General features: G+C 36.4%; 1 protein-coding gene and 1 long non-coding RNA gene across 2 annotated transcripts in view; one reads left to right on the top strand and one right to left on the bottom strand.

Annotated features, from left to right (window-relative positions):
- The window catches only part of meis1b (Meis homeobox 1 b), a 605,459-nt gene that overhangs the window by 238,112 nt on the left and 340,922 nt on the right, over positions 1-26,425 (top strand). The gene's annotated exons all lie outside the window — the stretch shown is intronic.
- On the bottom strand, positions 22,541-25,568 carry LOC137487358 (uncharacterized). Its single transcript, XR_011005883.2, has 6 exons — positions 25,318-25,568; positions 24,884-24,994; positions 23,781-23,907; positions 23,518-23,603; positions 23,181-23,223; positions 22,541-23,083 (listed from the first exon to the last, which is right to left on the bottom strand). It is a non-coding gene; the product is annotated as an uncharacterized lncRNA (long non-coding RNA).

Below are 26,425 nucleotides of genomic sequence, written 5' to 3'. Positions count from 1 at the left end.
ATCATAGCGGAGAGTTCCGCGATTCGGGCAACCGCCGACACACTTGTGGAGATGGTGAGGCGGCCCATTTGAAAATAACCCATCCAACTTTCATCTAACAGGCCTGACACCCACTAAAGCTCCACGTTCATCTAACAGCTTCCCCCCCTCCTCAAAATTAAATTGGAAGCAGATGGAACGAACCCGCAATGCTTGTCCTGTCAGATTGTCATGGCACATTTGGAGTGATTTCACTGTGGTTCTGGACGAGAGAGGGGGGTTATGGGGAGGGGGGGTTGAAGAGAGAAATGTGGAAGCCACTTCTGCCAAGACATCAGTGTATGATCACACAGCTGGCACCAGTCTAGAGAGAGTCTGCATACCACCTTATGGAGGCAGCAGCCGGCGTTCCACCATCACTCCGGAAGGATCTTTGTCATTTCTATCGTCCTAAACTTCACGTCAGTTCGAATCTCTGTTTAGTTTTTCAGACGCACCCTCGAGGTTTATGTCATCGCATCGGGGACCACTGGTGCAAAACGTCCAATACTGAGAATAATAGCTCATTCTGACACATCTCAATGCTGATCTCTGGGGATGGAGTCATTTCCATAGTATCCTTCACACTGTTGTCAAATCTACTTTTTTTAACAGCCTGCTAGAAGCGGAGCAGTCCCAGAGCACTGAGTCTCATCTGCCATTATGCTCACCTATCCCTGAATGCTCTCCATACACTCCGCTCTCTGATGGCCGCATGTTTTAGAGGTTTCATCTCCAGCAGGGTCAGCGGGGTCGAAGAGAGAGGAGGTCTGGAATGTACAGGCCGATGTGATGTGTGCTTTGCCATGGTTGTGTAGTTGACAGGTGGAGTTCTGATGACGGGGTGAGAGAGAGACCAGGACACCTCCACTGACCTTCTGTAGGCCCGACCCCTGCCCCGGTCTTCCCAAAAGGCTCCATGGGGGTCGCAATAGCTGAACCTAGGAGATGTTCCCAGCGGTGAGAAAATGTCTAAATGGATGATGACTAGAATCTGCATACATTTACTTTTAAAATACACACATGCACACACACACACACACACACACTTGTACACCCAAATTAATGTGCTGGGGAAAAAATATTAGGTAACATTTTATAATAAATAAGACAAATCAAGTGAAACAAAAATAAAACATTTGCAATAATTTGATTGAATTTAAATGTATTATCTTTCCAAAACTCTTATTTTAATGCATATATGTGTTTAATTAAACAGTTTTGTTTAAAAGAGCTAACAAACACTCACTGGCCAATTTATTAGGTACACCTAACTAGTACCGGGTTGGACCGCTGTTGCCTTCGGAACTTCCTTAATCCTTCGTGGCATAGATTCAACAAGGTACTGGAAAATTCCTCAGAGATTATGGTCCATACTGACATGATAGCATCACGCAGTTGCTGCAGATTTGTCGGCTGCACATCCAATCGAGACTCATCAGACCAGGCAATGTTTTTCCAATCTTCCATTGTCCAATTTTGGTGAGCCTGTGCGAATTGTAGCCTCAGTTCTTAGCTGACAGGAGTGGCACCCGGTGTGGTCTTCTGCTGCTTTAGCCCATCTGCCTCAAGGTTCGATGTGTTGTGTGTTCAGAGATGCTCTTTTGCATCCCTTGGTTGAGTTACTGATGCCTTTCTATAAGCTTGAACTTGTCTAGCCATTCTCCCTTGACCTCATCAACATCAACAAGGTCAAATTTTCTTTTTATCGGACCATTTTCTGTAAACCCTAGAGAAAATCCTGTGAAAATCCCAGTAGATCAGCAGTTTCTGAAATACCAACAAACAGGCCACATTCAAAGTCATTCTGAGGCTCGGTTTGTATTGCAGCAGATCGTCTTGACCATGTCTACATGCCTAAATGCATTGAGTTTCTACTATGTTATTGGCTGATTAGAAATTTGCATTAAAGAGTAGTTAGACAGGTATACCTAAAAAAGTGGCTGGTGAGTTAATATTGGCTATATTCATTGAGAAATGGATAAAAAAAATGTATTTTCAATAGCGGTTGTATTTGTATATTATACCTCTCTTTTTAACACATCTCCCTGTTTGTACTGCCATGATTACTTTTGCGATATTAATTTGGGATGCAGCAATTTAATGGCCATCGATATCTATCGGCAGATGTTGGATTAATTTAAAGCTATCTGCTATCATTTCGGCAATAATATGTAAACAATGACTGATTATTTATCAACCCTTCATTCATTTTTTTCGGCTTAGTCTCTTTATTAATCTGGGGTCGCCATAGCGGAATGAACCGCCAACTTATCCACCACATGTTTTATGTAGCGCATGTCCTTCCAGCTGCAACCCATCTCTGAGAAACATCCACACACACATTCACACTTACACTCCAAACAATTTAGCCAACCCAATTCACCTGTACCACATGCAAACTATTCCTAAACTAAGCAAACTATTCCTTCGGAATTTTTTTTATCTGTTCAAACGTTTGGATCTCCTTCACAGAAAGAATAAAAAATCCAAACAGGAGCTGGAGATTGCAACAGATTTACAAGGAAGAGTAAATTGTGAGGAAAGAAAAAAAAATCAAGAAGAAGATGTACGTTTTCTAGAAAGGGATTTGAAAGAGAACAGCAAAGCAACGCTCCCCATAGGATATAATGCAAGCGATTTCCTGTGAACATGCAGTACGTGTGATAACATCTCCTCCTTCGACGTTCACAGGTAATGAGTCCCCTGACATTCTAGGGTTCGGTCTTGAGTGCTTTCACCACATGGCAGAGGTCTCACGCTGTGCTACAGCATCAAGCTAGAAGTTTGATTCCAGTTGGTAATGTTATTTCCGCAGGTGCCATTAAGCTCTTATAATTGGCAGAATCATTAACATATCATTAACACGTAAAGCTTGGACTTATATTTGAACCATTTAATGAGGCCATCCTTCAACATTAATAGATTTGTTATCATTAGTAATGACTTTGATGTCATTTTGCCGTTCCCTTAGGTCGAAAATGGTGCGAGAGCCACTTTGCATAATGTAGGTATCAGACTGCGCCCTGTGTGAACGTGAGGTCCTCTAGCTGTCCCCGGCCACATAATGAATGGTTTCCTTCCAGGGAGTGAGCTTGGACTGGGATAGAGGGGCGAAAGCCAGGGATGGCACACACATCATCGCAGATCCACGGATCCAACGGCCTGGTCTCGTCCTCACAAAACACCTGTCTATCCCCCAGCGAGGCCAGCAAACCCCTACTTATGCCTCAGTCCTTCAACCACATCCATCAGTCCTCTGTCGGAGATCCGGCTATGGGCCAAAATCTGCTGGCAGGCCTCGCGCTCCGCTCCCCCGGACCCCAGTTCTGCTGCTGCTCTCCACGCCAGAGCTTTTAATGGCACTCAAGTGCAACTCGGAAAGATATGAAGCTGAAAAGCCGATGGACCATTCAATGAAGCATTGAATGACAGAGTTGATGTCATTTCGCGCATGTTTCGGAACATTTTAGTCTGTTTGATTTGCAAAATTTAAAAAAAAATGGAATTAAATGAAGGATCTAATTTACAGCAAGCGTTACATTCTGACATCCACATTCCTCCAATGTTCAGGTCGACTGCATTCAAGCCTTTTCAAACTAAGGAACACATGATGTCTTTATGGTGGTTCCAAAAAAAAAAAAAAAACATTATTACCACCAAGTATGGTTCTCTTTATCTATGAATTAGAACATTTATGCTACAATATGTCACCCTAAAGCTAACCTTAACCCTAATGCTGTGTTCACACCAGACAAGGAACGCACGGATAAATCGCGCTATTCGTGCGTAAATAGTCGCGTGAACATTTGAGTTTACTCGCTTCATTTGCATGTCAAACACCGTTTCATTCGCACGTCAAATTCACTTCAGAACAGACGCTGATTCGCGTGATGGGCAGGGCTTCTGTCTGCCCGGTGACTCTAGCTTCATAGCTCAATGGCTAACATGGATTTTATGAAGAAAATAACAGTGTTTACGTGCTTTATAAAGACTGACAAACAGCATCGAAATGTTTAGGGTCGTGTCTGAGTCCACTACATCCTTTCAGAGGTGCATCCAGCTCTGTGAGCTCATAAACTCCTCCAGAAACTGAACCTGGTTGACAGAGGCTTTCAGCGGTGCTTCTGACTGAGCCAAGCCTAGTTTGATGAACACCGAAAACAGGTGATGTGTCACAATCACGCCCCCACAAGAGCAAGTTCTTGATTGGTTAACGCAGCGCGAATGTCCGCTGAAGTTCAGATTTTCGAACTCCAGTGACTCGCGCGAAACGCGCGTTAAGCACGTCAAACGCGCAAAACGCTCAATTCGCGCCATTCACACCGCGCCATTTGTGCAATTTGCGTCATTCACGCCGCGCCACTCGCGCATATCATGCCGCAGGATGTCTATTCATGCGTTTGCATTGACTAAACATGTAAATAACTTGCGCTTGACGCGCATTCCGCATCTGGTGTGAACGCAGCATAACACTCCACTTGAAAAAAGTAAATAAATAGGCACATTTTACAAACCCCTAAAATAAATTTTTATGATTTTTGAATCCATTCAAACAATCTTTGAGTCTGAAGGCAGCACTTTTGACTTAGCTTAGCATAGATCATTGAATCAGATTAGACCATTAGCATTTCACTAATTCACAAAAAAAAAGAATATGAGTAGATATGTTGTTGTCACACCCTCAGCTCGCTCCTGCTCACACAATCACTGCTCTCCCTCACAAATTAGGGATGGCTGACATTAAACTGACGTTTCGACACAGTTTCGAGATCTCGAAGCACAAGTGTTTCGAAACACTGCACCGAAGCATGATTCGAAACACCCAAGTCGCGTGACTAAAGTTTTTCAAAACATCATCGAAGCGTTTTGAGACCTGGCGAATCTGCATTTGACCGCCAAGATCAGAAAAAATCACTGTTTTGTATGGCCTAGTGGACTGTCCAAGGGCTGTCCTGGAGGGCCAGTGTCCTGGAGAGTTTACCTCTAACCCTAATCAAACACACCTGAACCTGCTAATTAAGCTTTTACTAGATATACTAAAAACTTCCTGGCAGGTGTGTTGAAGCAAGTTGGAGATAAACTCTCCAGGCAGGGCCGGAGTGGGACTCATTTTCAGCCCTGGAGTTTCAAGCCAGACCGGCCCACCTCAGTTCACGACTGATTCCAATTCAGTTACTAATGGCACTATCACGTCTTTTTCAAGAAAACTGCTGCTTTAGAAATTCAAATGTTCAACAGCCCTAACAGTATTTTATGTCTTAACAATAAAATCGAAAAAAAAAAAAGATTTTTCATGGGAGATTCGATCACAGGTCTATACCATTGAAATGCAATGTGCTTACCACTGGACCACATTGGCGCTATAACAGTGAGAGTAAAAACTGTAATAACAGTTTCTTTTGACGGCTCAATCTTTTTCTTCTATTTTTAGATTTCTGATCAAGTTATGTCAGATTTATTAATGTAGTGAATCATTTGATTTTCATTGAGCAGGTGTTTTATTCATTTTATTCGAATTCTTATATTCACTAAGGTGCCGCATTAGTTGCATTACATCATCATCATTAACGTTAGTTAACCTGCAGGCTGCATTTTTCTCACGGGGCTGCGAGAAAATAAATAAAAAGAGCGGCACTACGGTAAAATAATGATTAAAAAGAGTAAAGCTATGGCCAAAAAATAAATAGAAGAATAAAGTGTGACTGCTGAGAGTGCAAGCAGCTAGGGACACCGGCCCTCGCGGCCAAAAAACAGACCGGCCCACCGGGAATTCTCCCGGTCCTCCCGATTAGCCAATCCGGGCCTGTCTCCAGGACACCGGCCCTCCAGGACCAAGTTTGGACACCCCTGTCCAAGCCATATCAGTCTAGAAAATAGCAATTCTTCTATTGTTATTAATACATGTTGTAACCACAGAAGAATCATGCTTTTTAAATAGGATAATTATCGAAACTCTTTGGTAATTTTTGAGCAAGATGCTAATGGTCTAATCCGAATCAATGATCTATGCTGAACTAAGGTAAAAGTACTCCAGCCAGACCTGGAGAATTATTGAATGGATTCAAAAATGGTACAGGACTTGTAAAATAAGCCTATTTTCCAACAAAAAAGTAGATTGTTCTTAAGTGGAAGATGACTGATTTGATAGCTGGAATTAGCTTGCAATTTAGCGAATTGTCAAAAAAAAAAAAAAATCTATTTAAAGCTTGCCTGTTCTGTAGATACACTGTGTATGTAATAAGACCAACAGAAAATGAAAAGATGTTATTTTCTTGGCCGATATGTCCTCTCATTTTAACAAATCTGCTTAATATCATTGCGCCTCCTGCAGCCATGGTACGGCAAAAAAAATCCTTGATTATAATGCCATAATGACAATATAGTTTCTAGCAATATCAGCCCATATATAAGCAACATTAATTCACAATGTAACTACAGAAGAGTTTTTTTTTTCTCATTTCAGCGAATCTGCAACAAAGTTCCTTGATTATTACGCCATTATGACAGTTTAGTTCCCAGCTATATCAGCCTAGATATTAGCGATATTAATTCACAGTGTAACTGCAGAAGAGTCAAGCTTTATATAGGATAATTAGGGAAACTATTTGGTAACTTTTGAGTGAGATGCTAATGGTCTAAGTTAAAAAATGGCAGCCTACAACTCAACTATTTAACTCGACGGGACTTGTAAAATGAGCATATTTTCCAAAAAAAGTTTTCCAAAAGTGACGATGACTGACTGAAAATAAGAATCTGTTGCGCCATGGCTGGAATTGGCTTGCATTTGTCATTTTTGAGCGAGATGCTAATGGTCTAATTCGATACAAGGATCTATGCTAAGCTAAGTTAAAAGTGCTCCCGCCAGACCTGGATAATGACTGAATGGATTCAAAAATGGCACAGCTAAACTGTTTAACTCCACAGGACTTAAAATGAGCCTATTTTCCTAAAAAAAGTGGAGTGAAAGTAGACGTCGACAAGAATCTGTTGCACCATGGCTGGGATTAGCTTGCATTTCAGTACCAAAGGCAAAGCGATCCTTTGATTAGGCTCTGAGAAGACCTCTTGAATCACGCATGAATGCACAGAGACATTTCTGGAAGCGAGGCCCTGTCATTTTTTTTTTTTTCCTCTGATGTGAAAAACAGGTAGGTGTGTTTTCCCCCCTATTCCCTCCTCTTCTCTGACGGCACCGTGATGGATTATATCTCAGTGCTTAGAAACACATTGTTTTCTTTAGCACAGCAGGGTATTCTATTTGCTGGGTCTCCCCGTGAAATATTATGCATATCTATCATTGGCTAGATGCCATTTGCTATGCAATTCCAAAAGGGAGCATTTGTAGGAGATTGCAGCTTTCCTTGACTCTCAGCAGTGCACAAATGAATACAAGGCGAAACCTGGGCAGTTGACGTTAAATGGTGGTAGCGGAGGGATGAGCGATTGGAAAATGTGTGCTCGCAGGAACGCTGAAGGTACAGAGGAGCGTTTGCTATATTGCTTCAGAGGCCACACACACTTCAGTATTCGAGATTCATGTTCACTGACAAAAACAGTTACAGGTCACAACATCCAAGCTGGCGCTGAAAGTGCAAGGCCTTATGAAGCTTCCTGTGAAAAGGAGTCGTATTTGTCTTTGATATGATTGTGGTGGTTGTAGTCTGACATTGCATCTAATGCAGTTGACATGTTTCATATTTGGAGACAAACGTAAATGTAGTTGGTGGTTCATTCCGCTGTGGTGACCCCTGATTAATAAAGGGACTAAGCTAAAAAGAAAACGAATGGATGTATAAATGAAATATAGGGGAAGAAATATAGTTCAATTTCATTGCATTAAAAAGAGGAAAATCTTGTATATACCAAATAAATCGTCATATCAAGTGAATTATCTTGCTTGGATTTAAACTTCATTCATTCATTTTCTTTTAGGTTTGGTCCCTTTATTAATCTGGGGTTGCCACAGCGGAATGAACCGCCAACTTATCCAGCATATGTTTTATGCAGTGGATGCCCTTCCAGCTGAAACCCATTTCTGGGAAACCCGGAGGAAACCCACAGAGAACATGCAAACTCCACACAGAAACGCCAACTGGCCAAGCTAAGGCTTGAACTAGCGACCTTCTTGCTGTAAGGCGACAGCACTACCTACTGCGTCACTGCGTCGCCAGATCTAAACTTATGATTAAAAGGATTTTATTACCTTAAAAGTTAAAATAGTACTCACTATTTTGAAATAGGGGTGGCACGGTGGCTCAATGGTTAGCCCTGCAACCTCACAGCAAGATGGTCACTGGTTAGAGGACCAGGAGGCATTTCTGTGTGGAGTTCGCATGTTCCCGTGTTCACGTGGGTGCTCCTGTTTTCCCCAAAATCCAAAGACATGCACTAGAGGTGAATTGGATGAACTAAATTGGCCGTAGTGTAAAAGTGTGCATGTGACTGAGTGTATGGGTGTTTCTCAGAACTGGGTTGCAGCTGGAAGGGCATCCGCTGTGTAAAACATGTGCTGGAATAGCTGATAATTAAGGGACTAAGCTGAAGGAATATGAATGAATGTTTTGAAATTTGTTTCCCAATAACTCAACTTTTTTTTTTACTTACCATACTAATATCTAACACTTTAACATAAAATAAAATCAATTAATTATACTACTAATACAAACAAATAAGTAAATACACTCTTTTATTTTTAGCACATACTGCAAATTACTAATGACTATTCAAAACGTGAAATAAAAATCAGGGATGGGCAATTTACACTGATGCTTCATTTTAATTTGCATCACTCACAACAGTAGAAACGCTGAAATTGTTTTCTTATGTTTTTGTCAAGGAACCTGAGATGTTTGTGACGAGGATACTGATCCAGCCTGATCTCACAAGTAACGGAACTATTTTTTGTTTTGTCAAATTAGTGGCTAATTCTCGCAAGTTCATTCGTATGAAAATGTACGTATTTTAAAAGAAGGTGTCGCACCAAACCCCACCCTTAAACCCAACCGCCATTGGGGATGAGTACAAATTCATACAAATTGACCACTAAATAAAAAAGTTACGAATTGCCATGAGATAGCATTGGTTGATACGCCAATTTTTAATTCATTCTCCAAGTTAACAGTGTTTAATCAGTATATAAAAGATGCCACAATAGTGTATTTAAATTCAATAGCTCTCTGTAATTCTCTGTTGTGTGCATGCACAGGTTTTATTGTGGATGTTCTTAATTTATACAACAACCAAACAATACAGTGAAATTTGTATGCCATTTTTAGTTTTAAAAAAATTACTGAGGATCAAATATTCGAATATCTGTTCACACCCCTATTAAAAAACTCGTATTTATAAAATAAATTCGTCAGTTTAGTTTTTTTTTTTTTTTTTTTGGCAGCTGGGGTGGCGTAAAAAAAACAAACATAAAATAACATCTATTAAATTACAGACATTTACCGTAAAATAACAGACATTTAAATTACAGAAATTTCCTTAAATGTAAATTTCCGGTAAGTTTCTGTAATTTACCATCTGTTATTTTATGGTAAATATCTGTAATTTAACAGCCAATATTTTACGTTTTTTGTGGCACCCTAGCGGCTGGAAAAGAAAAAACATGAAATAACTTTTTTTTTTTACAGTGTATTATAATGCATTAACTGAGAGATGCCACAATTTTGTTAGCACTTCTGTTTATCAAATTCACCAAATTTTTAAATTATTTTTTTCAGGCTTGTTTATGTTTATTTGGAGACAGCACATTTACTGAGACACTGAAATAGTGTTTTTAAATTTGACCACTCTCTGTGATTCTCCACAATGTATTGAAATTATGTAGTTTGTTTGATTTTTATCAGGTTTTATTTTCTTTATTTGCGGCCACCAAACAAAACGGTGAAATTCAAAAGCGTTATTTATCGAATGATTACTCTAGATCGAGCATCCAAATGTTTGAATATCTGTCATTAGAGAGAAAAAAATAATAATAAAAAATAAAAAATATTTTTAGACATCATTCATTCATTTTCTTGTCAGCTTAGTCCCTCTATTAATCCAGGGACACAGAGGAATGAACCGCCAACTTATCCAGCAAGTTTTTTACGCAGCGGATGCCCTTCCAGCCACAACCCATCTCTGTGAAACATCCACACATACACACTCATACACTATGGACAATTTAGCCTACCCAATTCACCAGTACCGCATGTCTTTGGACTGTGGGGGAAACGGGAGCACCCGGAGGAAACCTACGCGAAGGCAGGGAGAACATGCAAACTCCACACAGAAACGCCAACTGAGCCGAGGTTTGAACCAGCGACCCAGCAACCTTCTTGCTGTGAGGCGACAGCACTACCCACTGCGCCACTGCCTCACCTTATTTATTTATTTATTTTTTTTATTTTTTTCAGACATGTTTATATTTATTTTTTTAGACAACACAATTTACTGAGAGATGCTGCAATAGTGTTTTTAAATTCGGGCACTGTCTGTGATTCTCCACAATAAATTGTGATTACCTAGTTTGCATGCTTAGGTTTTTATTGTGGATTTTATTTATTTACGGCAACCAAACAAAACAGTGAAATTTAAAATAATTTTTATTTATTCAATTAAAAATATATATTTTAAAAATAAATTATATTTATATTTATTTATATAAATATTTATATTTATTTGTAGACAGCACATTTACTGAGACATTGCATTAGTATTTTTTAAATTGATCCCTCTCTGTGATTCTCCACAATATATCATGATTATGTTGTTTGTTAGATTTTATTAGGTTTTATTTTCTTCATTTATAGCCACCAACTAATCCAGTAAAATTCAAAAGCGTTTTTATTTATTGAACGATTACTTCAGATCGAATATCCTAATATACAAGCCATTAGAAAGACTAATAATTAAGTCTTTTAAACTAATAATAAAGTTTATATTCCATTTTAGATAACACATACATCACAGAGAGACGCCGCAATAGTGTTTTTAAATTCGGTCACTCTCTTCGATTATCCACAATAATTTGCGATTACGTTGTTTGGGTGCTCGGGTTTTATTTTCTTCATTTACAACCACCAAACAATGCACTAAAATTCAAAAGCTTTTCTATTTATCAAATAATTACAGCAGAATGCATTTTCCAATGTTCAAATATCTGAGCACCCCTGATAAAAATGTAGCTCGAGTAAGAAAGAAAAACAAAAAATGAGAAGAAAAAAAATCAGACATGTTTATAATATTTATTTTTCGTCAAAACATTCCTAATTGTGCATTTTTTACTTTGGCTATAAATGTGACTATTCTGAAAACCTAGACTGGACCCTCCAAGAACAGTAATCGTATCCTCCTGATCGGTGCCGTGTCTGTATCACAATGAAGGATTTCAAAAGCAATGCCTACAAGTGTTAAGAAAAACCACCGGGAAACTCACCAAGCCATTTGTGTCTGGCCTGAGTTTGAAAAAATACATGTATGTCTGACACCCGCTCCTCTGCGCGCCTGGCTGGAGCCAGCGTGCCGTCACAGGGGATGTTCTCCGCTCTCCAGCCGACCGGCCCTATGAAAGAGAGCCTTGTAGCACTGGGATCATTCCAGCCCTTGGGAGACGCTTGCCGGAGCACAAGATGGCTGCTGCTTAGGGGCTGGGAATGATCGAAAGCCTTTCAAATCCTCACTGCATCTGAGAAACGCCTCCGGACGTGTGGAGATAAAAATGAGCTTGTTCTTCAAAAAAATGTGTTATTAAGAGAGTCTTTTGTAAGCCCGGGCAGCCCCTTCAGTCAATTAGCGTTAGCGCAAATGTTGTGAGCGAATGTTTATTTGTTTTGTTACATAGGAAACCACCGTCATTCAGGGGCAACAAGGGCACTTGCTGGCACAGCCATCAAATGGAGGATTTCCAAGGGGGGACGATAATCGATCTAAATCCTCCTTTTATAATCTTAAACAGTCAGTAAAGAAGTTATGCCATAAGCACTTTGTGGGCGCCTTGTTTGAGTCGAACGAAATCGTTTGAAAGGGCCGTTCTTTATGGATCTCTGGAGGAGCCCAACACATATACACTCGTTTTAACATGCTTTACATGAATTTCTCCGGAGCAGGGGGGGTGAAGGTATTTCAAAACAGCTCAGTTGACAGGCCTGCGATGAGGAACTTGTCGAAATAAATTGAAAATGATCTGCAATGCAAACAAGATCAACGACTTTAGATTTTTTTTTTTTTTTTTTTGACTGCATTCAGACCTGTGCTTTGCATTGTGAATTTGTGTGACTATTTGCAAAACAGTCAAGCTAGAATGTTTTATTGCTGTGTGGATGCCTGATGTTTTATTTTAAAGTCTCATTTGATAACTCTTCTTAAAATATCACTGCAAAAAAACAACAACAACGATATACTCAAAAAATTAAGTTTGATGTTTGTTCTACTTATCTTAAATAAGCTGAAAAGGCTAACACTATCCCGAGTTTTTTTGGGGAAAACTTAATTGTTTTATGTTCAATCCACTTATATTTGTAAAAACAAATAAATTAACTTAATTCCCTCACGTTGTCCCAACACAAATTGCAACTTTTTTGACAGTATAGACTCAAAAACGTATTTTTTCTGCTCATTCAAGCTACTTATTTAAAATGAGCTGAAAAAATAACACTAATCTTGAGGATTTTTTGGGACAACTTAATTTATTTACGTTCACTCCACTTAAAATTGTAAAAACTAGTAGATTCACGGGAGAAGCAGTGGTGCAGTAGGTAGTGCTGTCATCTCACAGCAAGAAGGTCGCTGGGTGAGCCTTGGCTCAGTTGGCGCTTCTGTGTGGAGTTTGCATGTTCTCCCTGCGTGCGCGTGGGTTTCCTCCGGGTGCTCCAGTGTCCCCCACATTTCAAAGACATGTGGTACTGGTGAATTGGGTAAGCTAAATTGTCCAAAGTGTATGAGTGTATGAGTGTGTGTGTGGATGTTTCCCAGAGATGGGTTGCGGCTGGAAGGGCATCCGTTGCGTAAAAACTTGCTGGATAAGTTGGCGGTTCATTCCGCTGTGGCGGCCCCGGATTAATAAAGGTACTAAGCAGACAAGAAAACAAATAAATGAATGATAGTAGATTCACCTAATTCTTTCATGCTGTCCCAACTCAAATCGCAACATTTTTTCATTGTGTACACAACAAACTTATTTTTTCTGCTCATTCAAACTACTTTTTTAAAATAAGCTAAAAAAAAGAACACTATTCTTGAGGACTTTTTGGGACAGCTTAATTGTTTTACGCTCAATCCACCTAAATTTGTAAAACCTAATAGATTCACTTAATTTTTTCACGTCGTCCCTACACAAATTGCAACTTTTTTGACAGTGTACACTCAAAAAAAAATTTTTATGCTTGTTCAAACAAGTTTATTTTAAAAATGAGCTGAAAAAACAACACTAATCTTGAGGATTTTTTGAGACAACTTAATTGTTTTTACATTCAAACCACTTAAATTTGTAAAAACTGTAGATCAACTTAATTCTTTTACGTTGTGAATATTTTTGCAATGTAGCACGTTTGTTAAAAAAAATACTGTAATAATCACAATATAAAATATTTGGTGGTTCTTTTAAGTGTATAAAATCTACCATTATTGCCTGTATTGAATTTAGAAGACACACTGAAGTCTGGAAGAGCAGATTTATTTTACTGTATGTCATTTTGCAAGATACAAAAAGGACAACTTAATTTTTTATGTTCAATCCACATAAATTTGTTGATTTAACTTTATCAATTTGTGTTGGGACATGAATAAATTGTGTGGAACCCTGCATTTTTTAGAGTTCTTGAGTTTTTTTTTTTTTTTTTTTTTGTGGGACAACCTAATTGTTTTATGTTTAATCACTTAAATTTGTAAAAATGTATAGATTAACTTAATTCTTTCACATTTTGCCAGCACAAATAGCATCATTTTTGTCAGTGTACACTCAAAAATGTTTGTTTTATGCTCGTTCAAACAACTCAATTAAAAATAAGCTGAAAAAACAACACTATTCTTTAGAATTTATTGGGACAACCTAATTGTTTAAGTTCAATTTACTTAAATATGTAAAAACTAATGAATTCACTTAATTATTTCACGTTGTCGCAACACAAAATGCAAAATTTTTGCAACATCTACACTCAAAATAGTATCTTTTTTGCCCTTTATTTAAAATAAGATGAAAGAATAACACCTTTTGGTGTGTGTGTGTGTGTGTGTGTGTGTGTGTGTGTGTGTGTGTGTGTGTGTGTGTGTGTGTGTGTGTGTGTGTGTGTGTAAATTAAACTTATTTTATCTTTAGTCCACTTAAATTTTTAAATTTGACGAATAAATTAACGTAACTATTTCACATTGTCCCAACACAAATCACAACATTTTTGACAGCGTACACTCAAAAATGTTTTTTTATGCTTGTTCAAACTTATTTAAAATAAGCTGAAAAAAAAAACAATTTTTGAGGATTTTTTGGGACAACTTAAATGTTTTAAGTTCAGTCCATGTACATTTGTAAAGACAATGACTTTAGCTTAATCGATTTGTGTTGAGACAACATGAAAGAATTGTGTGGAACCCAGCATTTTTGACAGTGTATGATAAAACTTAATGAACAAACAAATCATCTTCAACAAAGGTTTTTATGTTACTTCAACTTATTTTAAGAATCTATTCAGGTTTAAACTGCAATTTACAATGTTAAACTTACGCACAAAAAATGAATTTTGTTGTTTGTTCATACTACTTCTTTAAATTGAGTTGAAACGGCAAAATACCTGATTTGTTTTGGGACAACTTAATTGTTTTATGTTCACACCGCTTAAATTTGTAAATACTAATAAATTACTTTAATTCTTTCATGCTGTCCCAACACAAAGCGAATCATTTTTGACACTTAAAAATGTATATTTTATTTTTGTTCAAATCACTCATTTAAAATGAGCAGAAACAAAACTAAGATATTATGAGACAACTTAATAGTTTTATGTTCAGTCCACTTAAATTTGTACAAACTAATAAATTAATCTAATTCTTTTACAAAATGAAACATTTTTGCAAAATCTGCACTCATAAACGTATTTTTATGCCCATTCCAACAGCTTATTTATAATAAGCTGAAAAAAATAATACTATTCTTGAGGATTTTTTTTGGGACAACATAATACTTTTATGTTCTATCCACTTAAATTTGAGATTAAAATTTAAGATAATTAAAATTAAGGTAACCTAATTCCTTAATTGAGTCTAAACACAAATCAAATGTGTGGAATCCAGCGTTTTTTTTTTTTTTTTGTACTACATTTATATGTTGAAGTCAGAATTATTAGCCCCCTAAATTATTATCCCCTCTGTTTATTTTTGTCTCCAATTTCTGTTTAACGGAGAGAAGATTTTTTTTCAACAAATTTCTAACTATAATAGTTTTATTAACTCATTTCTAATCACTGATTTATTTTATTTTTGACATGATGACAAACAACAGTTGACTAGATATTTTTTTCAAGACACTTCTATACAGCTTAAAGTGACATTTAAAGGCTTAACTATGTTAATTAGGTTAAGGCAGGTTAGTGAAAATAGGCAAGTTATTGTATAATAATGGTTTGTTCTGTAGACTATATAAAAAATACCTTAAAGATGCTAATATTTTTGGCCTTAAAATGGTGTTTAAAAAAATTAAAACTGCTTTTATTCTAGCCAAAATAAAACAACTAAGACTTTCTCCAGAAGAAAAAATATTATCAGACACACTGTGAATTTTTTTGGCTCTGTTAAACATCATTTGGGAAATATTTAAAAAAGAAAAAAAAATCAAAGGGGGCTAATAATTCTGACTGTAACTGTATATACAGTATATCAGTTTGATTGGCGTAAGTTGAGTTGACTAAAAAACTTTATTTTATCCAACCCAAACATTTAACATAGTCTTTGTAGACAAATTTAAATGAGTCACAAACACAAGTCAACACGACATATGTCAACGTCTAAGACAATGTCAAAGCTTAACCTCACAGCGTGCTTTCAGATTTCAACCTTGTGATTATTAGGTGTTAATTTCACTAGACGCAATCTGTGAATTTGTGAGGAATTGAATAAAACACATTATTATGATTTTCACAGTGTGTCTGCGACATGATGTTGAAAAGCAGACTCTATTTATGATATTTCTGCATTGGCTCCAGCGTGTGTGTGTGTGTGTGTGTGTGTGTGTGTGTGTGTGTGTGGGTCTGCTGTTCCTGTGTGAACAGCAGACGAGGGAGCTGAACTTCTGACCCGTCCCTGAGGTGGGGGCCCCGAGGCTCCAGCCGAATCACAGAGCCCATCTACTCCAGCCATCCTTAAGAACGGCCCCGCAAACTCTCACACACACGCAACGCTGACTATAAATACATTCTCAGTATATAGACTGCCGTTTACAGTATTCAGGTATACCAATGGATGGAATCAAACTAAATCTTATAACACATTCTATAAAATGCGTATCAATTTGGGATAAAAATAAGAACGTTACACTGAAAGAAAAATTATTTAATGGATTTATTTTATTTAATTATATTATAATATAATTATATATAGATCTTTAATTCTTACTGTGTTTTTTACTGTATTTTGTATTGTTTAACTGTACTTTGTTGTTTTTACACTTCTCGTAAGCGCTTTTGGTTTTAGAAAAGCGCGTTATAAATAAAACATTATTATTATTATTATTATTAATTATTTATGGTTAGTGGTTGCAAACAATTTATACGGGCTGAATTTAAACCAATTTAGTAATGTTCAACATAATTTGCTTGTTTAAATTCAGCCCATATAAATTGTTTGCAATGTTTTATTATAAAAAAATATATTAAATCTAATAAATCTTTGTTGTTGTTTTTTTAAGTGTATAATATAAGTCTTACAAAAATTTAAATGTGATCTCATTTCACCCATGTGGTTTAAAGATAGGGCTCGTAATACAAGCTTTGTAGTATTAATAATGAAAATGTAAACATATTTACATTTATTCCATTATTTTGCTATTATTTTTTTAATTTGTTAATTAAAAAAATATCAATTCGCTCAGGTAATTTTATTCTAAATGATGCATTTATTATTAAAACAATTGTTTACGTCACATAAATCATGAAATAAATTTACACTTGAAGTCAGAATTATAAGCCCCCTGTTTATTTCTTCCCCATATTCTGCTTAACAGAGAGCTGATTTTTTCAACACATTTCTAAGCATAATAGTTTTAATAATTAATTTCTATTAACTGATTTATTTTATCTTTGCCATGATGACAATAATTAATATTTGACTAGATATTTTTCAAGACACTTCTATACAGTTTAAAGTGACATTTAAAGGCTTAACTAGGTTAATTAGGTTAACTAGGCTGGTTAGGGTAATTAGGCAAGTTATTGTATAATGATGGTTTGTTCTGTAGACTATCGAAAAAAAAAAAAAAAGCTTAAAGGGGCTAATCATTTTGTCCCTTAAATGTTTTTTTAAAAATGAAATCTGATTTTATTCTAGACATATTATCAAAAAAGGAAAACAAATTCAAGGATGGGCTAATAATTCTGACTTCAACTGTATATTGTCCCATTAAAAAATAAATAAATAAAAATAATACATTTATTATTAATGTATTTTCTTCTAAAACTAGCATATTTCATTATTAAAAAAAACAATTACCTTTATATGCAACAAAATATTGTTAAGGTGTAAAAAGATTATTTAGATAATTAATATGTTAATAAATGTTTTTAAAAAATGCCTCATTTAAAGTGTTTTTTTTTTTTTTTTTTTTTTTTTTTGAGGAATCCAAAATGGCATCACTGATTAAAACACATTTTGGAACTTTTATTTTTAAGAGTGTAGCAGTATTTAATTAGTTAATAATAAATAATAATTAATAGTAATAGGCCATTATTAATAAAAAGTAGTAATAATAATTTTCAAATAACAATATAAAGCAGAAAACAGAAATAAAGCGCATAAATATTTTTATAAAATCTGGCATATAATTATTGATTATGACATGACTAATAATAGGTTTTATATCAGTTGATTTAGAACATCTTTATGTATTTAGATAATGCATTTATTGTATTTATCTATACTTAAATATATGCATTTGCCTTTTATCATAATTATCTTTAATATTTCCAAAATTAATTCATATTTTTAAGGGAAGGCAAGCCTTTTACGATATGAGACTATACTTTTTTATTTAGAAATTTTAACACTTTATTCTTATGAATATATATTTTTAATTGGAATCTATGGTTTTAAAACACTTAAATGTTTTCATAAAAAAAATGCTCCTCAATTAAAATGTTGGTTCTTTAAAAATAAAAAAATGAATAAATAAAACATGCACATTTAAAAATATGTATAAATGTCAGTAAATGTTTTGCAAGTGTAAAAAACGTCAAAATGATTGAGCATGTTGTTTCGTGTGCAGCATTGTTTCTCCTTCCAGTAGCTTTTTATCAAATTCAATTCAATTCAATTTTATCTGTATAGCACTTTGCACAATAGTTATCATTCTAAAGCAGATTTACAAAAGGTGCACATTATTACATTAGTCAAAATCTGAAAGGTCAAGGCATACTAACTTTCATTTTCATTTCATTCAGATTGCTCTAACTGCATGAAGCCTGGCCGTCGCAGGCAGACAGACACGCCGAAGGGAAGGAAAGCAGAGAGTGGGAAAGAGGAAGAGAGTGTGAAAGAAGGTGGGGTTGAGTTGAACATGGTTGCCAGAGTGTCAGCACCCCCTGCTGGCTTTTGTGGCACCCTGGGCTAAAACTTCTGACCCTGCGACCCTCCAATCTGCCCTGGGCAACCCTAGAGCACACTCTTTTAAAGCATGTGCGTGTGTGTGAGTGAAGGAGAGAGAGAGAAAAAGAAAGGGAGAAAGAGTGAGAGTGCGTGTATGTGTGTTTACTGGTTTTAGTTGTTCACGAGAACAGTTTTTTGTGGAATGACATGGGTATGACATAGTGCTCTATTGGTTTACATTTATATCTGATGTCCTCATATTTCAAAACGCATCAAAATTAATGGGGTCTAATTGACATCAACACACTTAATGGGGTCTATTGACATTTAAAATTTGCCACAGGTTTTTTTTTTTTTTTTTTGATATGTTTTAGGGTAGGGCCATGAAATGTTTTTTTTTTTTTTTTTTTTTACTGTATAAAATACATAACACCAATGGAGAGTCCTCATAAACCACCATTACCAATGTGTGTATGTACTGCTTTTGATGGTTTGCAAAGACAATTTTTGGTATAATGACATGGGTATGGCATATTGCTTTATTGGTTTATGTTTATGTCTGATGTCCTTATAAATCAAAACGCTTCAAAATCATACTTGATGATGTCTTTTGACATTCAAAGCTAGCCACAGGTTTTCTTTAATGGTTGTGTTTTAGGGTTGTGCCATGTAATGTTTTTTTTTTTTTACTATATAAAATACATTACACCAATGGAGAGTCCTCGTAAACCACCATTACCAAAGTGTGTGTGTTCTGCTTTTGGTGGTTTACAAAGACAATTTTTGGTATAATGACATGAGTATGTTATAGTACTCTATTGGTTTACATTTATGTCTGATGTCCTTGTTTTCAAAATGCATTAGAATCATATTTAATGGGGTCTTTTGACATTCAAAATTTGTCACAGGTTACCTGTGAGGGTTGTGTTTAAGGGGTAGGGAAAAATAACAAATGTTTTTTACTGTATAAAATACATTATGCCTATGGAGAGACCTCGTAAACCACCAATACCAGCATGTGTGTTTACAGCTTTTGATGGTTTACATTGACAATTTTTGATATAATGACATTTGTATGACATAGCTGTACCCTATTGGTTTACGACGGCATGTATATGTGGTGTCCTTATAATTCAAAATGCTTCAAAGTCATACTTAATTGGTCTTTTAACATTCAAAATTTAAGGTTGTCTTTAAGGGATAGGGCCATATAATAAATGTATTTTACAGAGTCCTCGTACATCACCAATACCAGTATGTGTGTGTAGTGCTTTTTGGTATTTTACAATAACAACTTGTGGTATAATGACATTTGTGAAACAGTTCTACTCTATTGGTTTACGACGACATTTATGTCTGATGTCCTTGTAATTCAAAACACTTTAAAACCATACCAAATGAGTCTTTTGACAATCAAAATTTGCCACAGGTTTCCTGTGAGGGTCATGTTTAAGAGGAAGGGCCATATAATTAATGTTTTCTATTGTATAAAATACATTACACCTATGGAGAGTCCTTGTAAACCACTAATACCAACATATGTGTGTGTCTGTTGCTTTTAGTGGTTTACAATGACATCTTTGGTATAATGACATGGGTGTGACATAGCTGTACCCTACTGGTTTACAATGACATGCTTGTCTGATGTCCTTATAATTCAAAATGATCCAAAACCATACTTAATGGGTCTTTTGACATTCAAAATTTGCCACAGTTAACCTGTAAGGGTTGCGTTTAGGTGAAGGACCAATTAATAAGGTTTTTTACTATATAAAATACATTATGGTTATGGAGAGTCCTCGTAAACCGCCAATACCAACATGTGTCTATACTGCTTTTGGTGTTTTTTTTTTGTTTTTTTTTTTTATTAAATACAAGAATAATAACATCACTGCATTGAAGAAAAAATACAATAACAAAAAATAAGAAAGACAGAGAGAAAAAAAAATACACAGCCTCAAACATTAATAAAAAAGATTGTCATAAGCTTTAAGAAACTTATTATTCTTCTTATTATTAATAAGCTTAAGAGATTCAATATTATACGAAATTTCAACAAGGAAAGTATTAAAAACAGGTATTGTTTTTAGAAACTTATTTTTGTGTATAAAAAATTTACAGTGTAACACAAAAAAATTTACAATGAGATCGAGAGCATGATCATTATCCGAGAAAAACAGAAATATATCTTTTATAGACAAATTTAAATCATGTTTAAAAATGGATGATAAATAAAAAGTAGCTTTTGGTGGTTTAAAATGACAATTTTTAGTATAATGACATGGGAATGATATCGTTGTACCCTCTTGGCTTACAACAATATTTATGTCTAATGTCCTTATAATTCAAAACTCTTTAAAACAACACTCATTGGGTCTTTTGACATTCAAACATTGTAGATGTTTTTAACTACTGTTTCTTTAACTGATGTTTACTATAAATTCCATTACACTTATTAAAGGGCCATGAAACCCTCTCGTTTCAGCAGGGTGTTTTTACACCTTGGAAAAAGTCAGAAAAGTGGGCATGTCTAGCTTTGTTTAGGGGAGTGTCGGAGGAAGAAAAGAGGCATGGTGTGGGAGTGTCTATTTTGGCATTCGCGAGTTTCAGAGACAAAACACACACACACAGGGGAGAAAGTGACTGTGTTTAGATGGACATCTGTAGTCGAATTATTTGCCAAATTATTAAATGGTGGACTTTAACTGCAGTTTGGCTCTTTCATTCAGGGAATTCATTCATGTCCCTCGCGACAAACGAGATATTTGATTCGAGGAACTGCTCTAAGCGTGTATTTTTCATGCAATGTTTGATACCGCACGGCGAATCTTAGATGCACACGGCAGGTAGCGTCAGAAAGCCGCGTGTGTTATTCCGGTCACAAAATGCGGTGAAAATCCTACACGAGGTTAAAGTTTGGTTGTAGTGCTAACATGTTTACACTCGGTGCAATAGTTTGTTCGATACGAACAAACTGAATAAACAAAGAGCACTGATCGCTCACTTACCAAATCTGTAGAGACAGGACAATCACCAGCAGCTAGAGCCGCGTCTTTATTAAGAGGAGACTACAAGCGAATCTGGATCTCAGTGTTTGCAGATGAGAACAGCTCTCATGTAAACAATTATCCTCCTTAGACACGTAAGTTATTGTTGTCGAGCGTCGCGTACACTGTAAATCCACACGTGATTCTGAGCTCTCACAGAGAGAAAATGAAAACAAAACTTAACTGCAGCAAACTATAAAAGCAACACTTCACACTTGTTTTGCCAATACAACGTGGCGTCTTTGTCGTCTAAACACTGTGACAGTATTGAATATTAATGAAGTTGCACAACAGAGCGCGCTGATTGGTTTGAACCAAGCTTTACTCATGCATTAATGAAACACACTGTAAGTTGTAATAAGACACACTCTGGCACAGACGTCCAGTCTGCACGCTGGAATACAGGCTATTATGTCATGGCCGTGATATAGGTGTCCTACACAGCAAAATATGGGGACCCAAAACAACTCTATGGGTGTTAATTTCAACCCTTTGAAAGTGTCTCATGGGGTCCACTCAAAACAGAGTTAAATCAACACTTTCAAAAGGGTTGGCACATTGACACCAAAGTAAGGGTTAATTTTAACTCTGGGCAGAGTTAAAAAATGTAACTATATTTAACACCGCCTGGTGTAATATATTGTTCTTTTATTCAACTCTCTTGAGTGTAAATATGGTAAAAAGATCAAATAGACTGTAAATTACAAAAGAAAAAACATTTTATTTGAAAACATTCACAACTTCAACAATTCATTCAGTTTTTAAAATGCAACAATGTCAAATATGCTTTAAATGTTTTATTAGTACAGACAGTATCAACAAAATATGTATGACCAGTGCTCAAAAAGGCTGTTTCAGTCCTTTGGTCCAAACTTGATGTTTCATCAGAGCAATTTGAAAGTTCAATATAGCGTCACTCATAGTTTTCTTCTGAACGCATAGTTTTCTTCTGAAATTACATTTTAAACAACTTGGCGTGCAAATCTTTCACTTCTGGTGTTTCCTTGGTCCTCCATATCAAACACAGCAGTTTAAATGAAGGTATAAATGCTGTAAACTTGTGTAAAAACAAACTGGAGCTATGAAATTTCATCAAGCATGTCCTGTGAATGAAGTGCTTCCCAGCCACAGGATGACCTTTTTATCCATGACGATGTAGTAGCTGCTGATCGCTCGTCTGGTGGTTCTTGATGCACGGATATAGGGTGATGCTCATCTAAGAACTCTTCAAGACTCCAGCATGACTAAGAAAAATGTTTGAAAACAAATTGCAATCAAATTCTATGATATATTTAAAAGAACATTTCAAGTAAATAAAACATTCAAGAAATCTAAACTCACCTTTTGAAAATCTTCATGATGATCCACAACTTGACTCTCCCAGCTTGTTGATGTGACAGGATATGGAAAAGTAGAAAAAACACATACATCAATCATACAAACAGGCAGCTGTCTGTCCAGAATCCTGAATTTAACACAACACTCGAAGCAAAATTTAGAGGAGCTTAAAATATTTTATATCATTTAGTGATGCTGACTTCCCCAAAATATTGGCCACAGTGTAAAAAATATTCATAAACTTACAGTTTTCTGTAAGCGTGTGCGTGCGTGCGTGTGCGTGTGTGTGTGTGTGTGTGTGTGTGTGTGTGTGTGTGTGTGTGTGTGCGTGTTACTTTACCAGATTCAACTTGTTAGGCCCTTTCAGGTCCAGTATTGACGCCACCTTTCCTGGAGTCTAGCAGATGTTTCAGGTGCAAATATAATCTAAAATATTAGGATAAGCAGAAGAGGAAAAGGTGCAAAGCAAAGAGCAAAACATTATTTAAGTAACAGTTCACCCACAATACAAAACTTATCACCTTCATGTCATTTGTTAATCTCTAATGCTCTAATACCCTCTCAGCTTATTGTGAAACAAATACAGAACTTTATCAAACATACCTTCATTATTATCACCACATATGACCAAGAAGGTGTGCTTGGTCATTTCACCAACTCTGGAAATACACCATCCGTCTCTAATCAGCCACCGTCACAGGGTCTTGTGTTATTGTATAGAGAACTGTGGCTGTTAAAAAACAACAAAACATTAGTATCTAACACATATGCATAACCTTCAGATAAAAAAAGAGAAATGAACATCACAAAGCATGCCTCACACTTTTTCAGATATCTTTTGATTCAGATGTTGATTATTGATAATAAATCTACAAATCAAACCTGTATCATCATTAGGCTGCTCAAATATGAATCAGTTAATTAATTTTACAGACAGGTGGCTGTTTACAACGCACTAAATTGTCTTTTATAAAACGGAAATGTTGTGTACAGTACATGCTAAGTTTAGCCTATAGTTTTAAGCACAATATCATGCGGGAGAAAAAGCTTGACTAAGATGTTCCTGACTACAGAACTAGCCTAACTTACTGACGTCAGACATCCCGAGTTGGGAAAAGTCATTTTCGGGGGATACAGAGTTGATTTGCGGGAGGTAGCGGGAGAGATGGGTACCTGAAGAGCAACGGGATGAGTTGCGCGCGACGTACCTGAAGAGCGGTGGGGGTGACTTGCGCGCGACGTACCTGAAGAGCTGGGAGGGATGAGGTGGAGAGGGGTGTGCAAAGTGTTTAATGACCGGGCGGGAGACGCACGATTTCCGGGAGATTATCATTCATTTGCGGGCATCTACTTGGGCATTTGGGAGTCTCTGTGCATTTGCGGGATAACATTAACGTTAGTCCCGCAACTTCCGGGAGACTTCTGTAACGTTAAATGTCTGAGAAAGTGCAAACGCGGTCATTTAAAGACATTAATGTTAACATTCCGACTTTAATGGTTGTCAACACTTAATATAATTCAAGCGTAACAGTTACGTTATCACACGAGTCTATAGACTAACGTTAACGGTATATGGACGGCCACGAATGAACCAGTTTAAATGGCCGCGGTGTTTAAAATAACCAAATTAACATGAACGAATAACAAGCAATCAAATGTTTTAGTCAGGAAGCCTTTTACAAGTAAGCATATGTTCATTTACTCACCAGATATGTTTTAGAAACTCTCCAGAGCTCATGGAAACCGTCCTGTGTTGCCGTTAGCATCCGGGCAGAGTAGGCTAGGCGCTCCGGGGATTCCCTCGCTAACTTAGTTTGCTTCGAATTAAAGGAGAAGTGTCGATTTTATTTTACAGATGGGTAACAACGCACAAAATGGCATTAAGCGTAACAGAAATGTGTTGAACATGTACATTTGATGTTTTATGCACTATGTATGCGTGAGCATATAAAAACATTCTTGAAAAGAATTCAATAGTAATGCAGTTAAGCTAACGTTAGATACACAAACGACCATGAATGAACCGCAGAAGTTTAAAATTGTCACTCCATTCTAAAGTTATTAACTTAACAATATGTTTACAACTGTATTTCCTTAAAGAAAGTCAGTAAAATACCAACATTTAGGTAGTTTGACTCACCAGTTGCTGTTCTAAACCTCAGATGGAAAATGGCGTCTGGAAAATTCTTCAGTGACTGGGGCTGCATGAATTCCCGGATGTTGGAAATAACACCACCAAGTGTAGAAAAGATAACTCCTTGATTTCGCACTGAATAAAATCAATTCTAACTCTTATTATATTCATTTATCAAAATCTAACTCTTTAACGTCAACACTTTACTCTGAAATGCTTCAACACCGAGAATTTAACTCTGATGAATTTGCTGTGTAATAGTGTTTTTAGCAGTGTGGGACACATATACGACTGTCAACAGCTCAAAAAATGTGTTTTGGTGTTTCGTGACCCTTTAAGAGTCCTCATAAACCACCAATACCAACACGTGTGTTTTTATGTTTATGGGAAATATCATGAGTACAACATGGGTATAACATGGGTGTTACAAGACTTATACTTGAATTATAAAGACATCGCTCATTTCTATAAAAAAAAAAAAAACATTTATATCATAAAAAGTCTTATAATTCATATAGAATTAGTTTTCTTTTTCAGAAAGTAAAACTGCTTGCAGTTTCCTGCGATGGTAGGGTTTAGTTAAAGGCTTAGGGCAGGGGTGTCCAAACTCGGCCCTGGAGGGCCGGTGTCCTGCAGGGTTTAGCTCCTACTTTCTTGAACACACCTGCCTGGAAGTTTCTAGTACACCTAGTAAGAGCTTGATTAGCTGGTTCAGGTGTGTTTAATTGGGGTTGGAACTAAAATATGTAGGACACCGGCCCTCCAGGACTGAGTTTGGACACCTCTGGCTTAGGGTGTGTATAGTATACCTAAAAAACAATGGAAACCTACTCTGTAAAAATATCTGTTAATAAACAGTTTCTGTATTTTATGATTCTCAAGTGCTGATCTTGATCTCAGCTCTTTTTGAGATAATATAAAGCATAAGAAACACTATATAGAGAAAGAGATTTGTGTGTGTGTGTATGTGTGTGTGTGAGTGCACTGTCTATTTGCCTCAGCTTGAGAACCTGGCGAATGCAGCCATAGTCACTGAGGCCTCTGATAACCCCTCCATGGATCATTTCAGCACTGGATTCTGGGATGGAGGGGAATGATGAGAATAAAAAAAGCG

Source organism: Danio rerio, chromosome 13 (assembly GCF_049306965.1).
Source record: "Danio rerio strain Tuebingen ecotype United States chromosome 13, GRCz12tu, whole genome shotgun sequence".
Classification (NCBI taxonomy): domain Eukaryota; kingdom Metazoa; phylum Chordata; class Actinopteri; order Cypriniformes; family Danionidae; genus Danio; species Danio rerio.
Note: the sequence above shows the minus strand (reverse complement) of the source record. Positions and strands in the feature narration are given on the sequence as shown.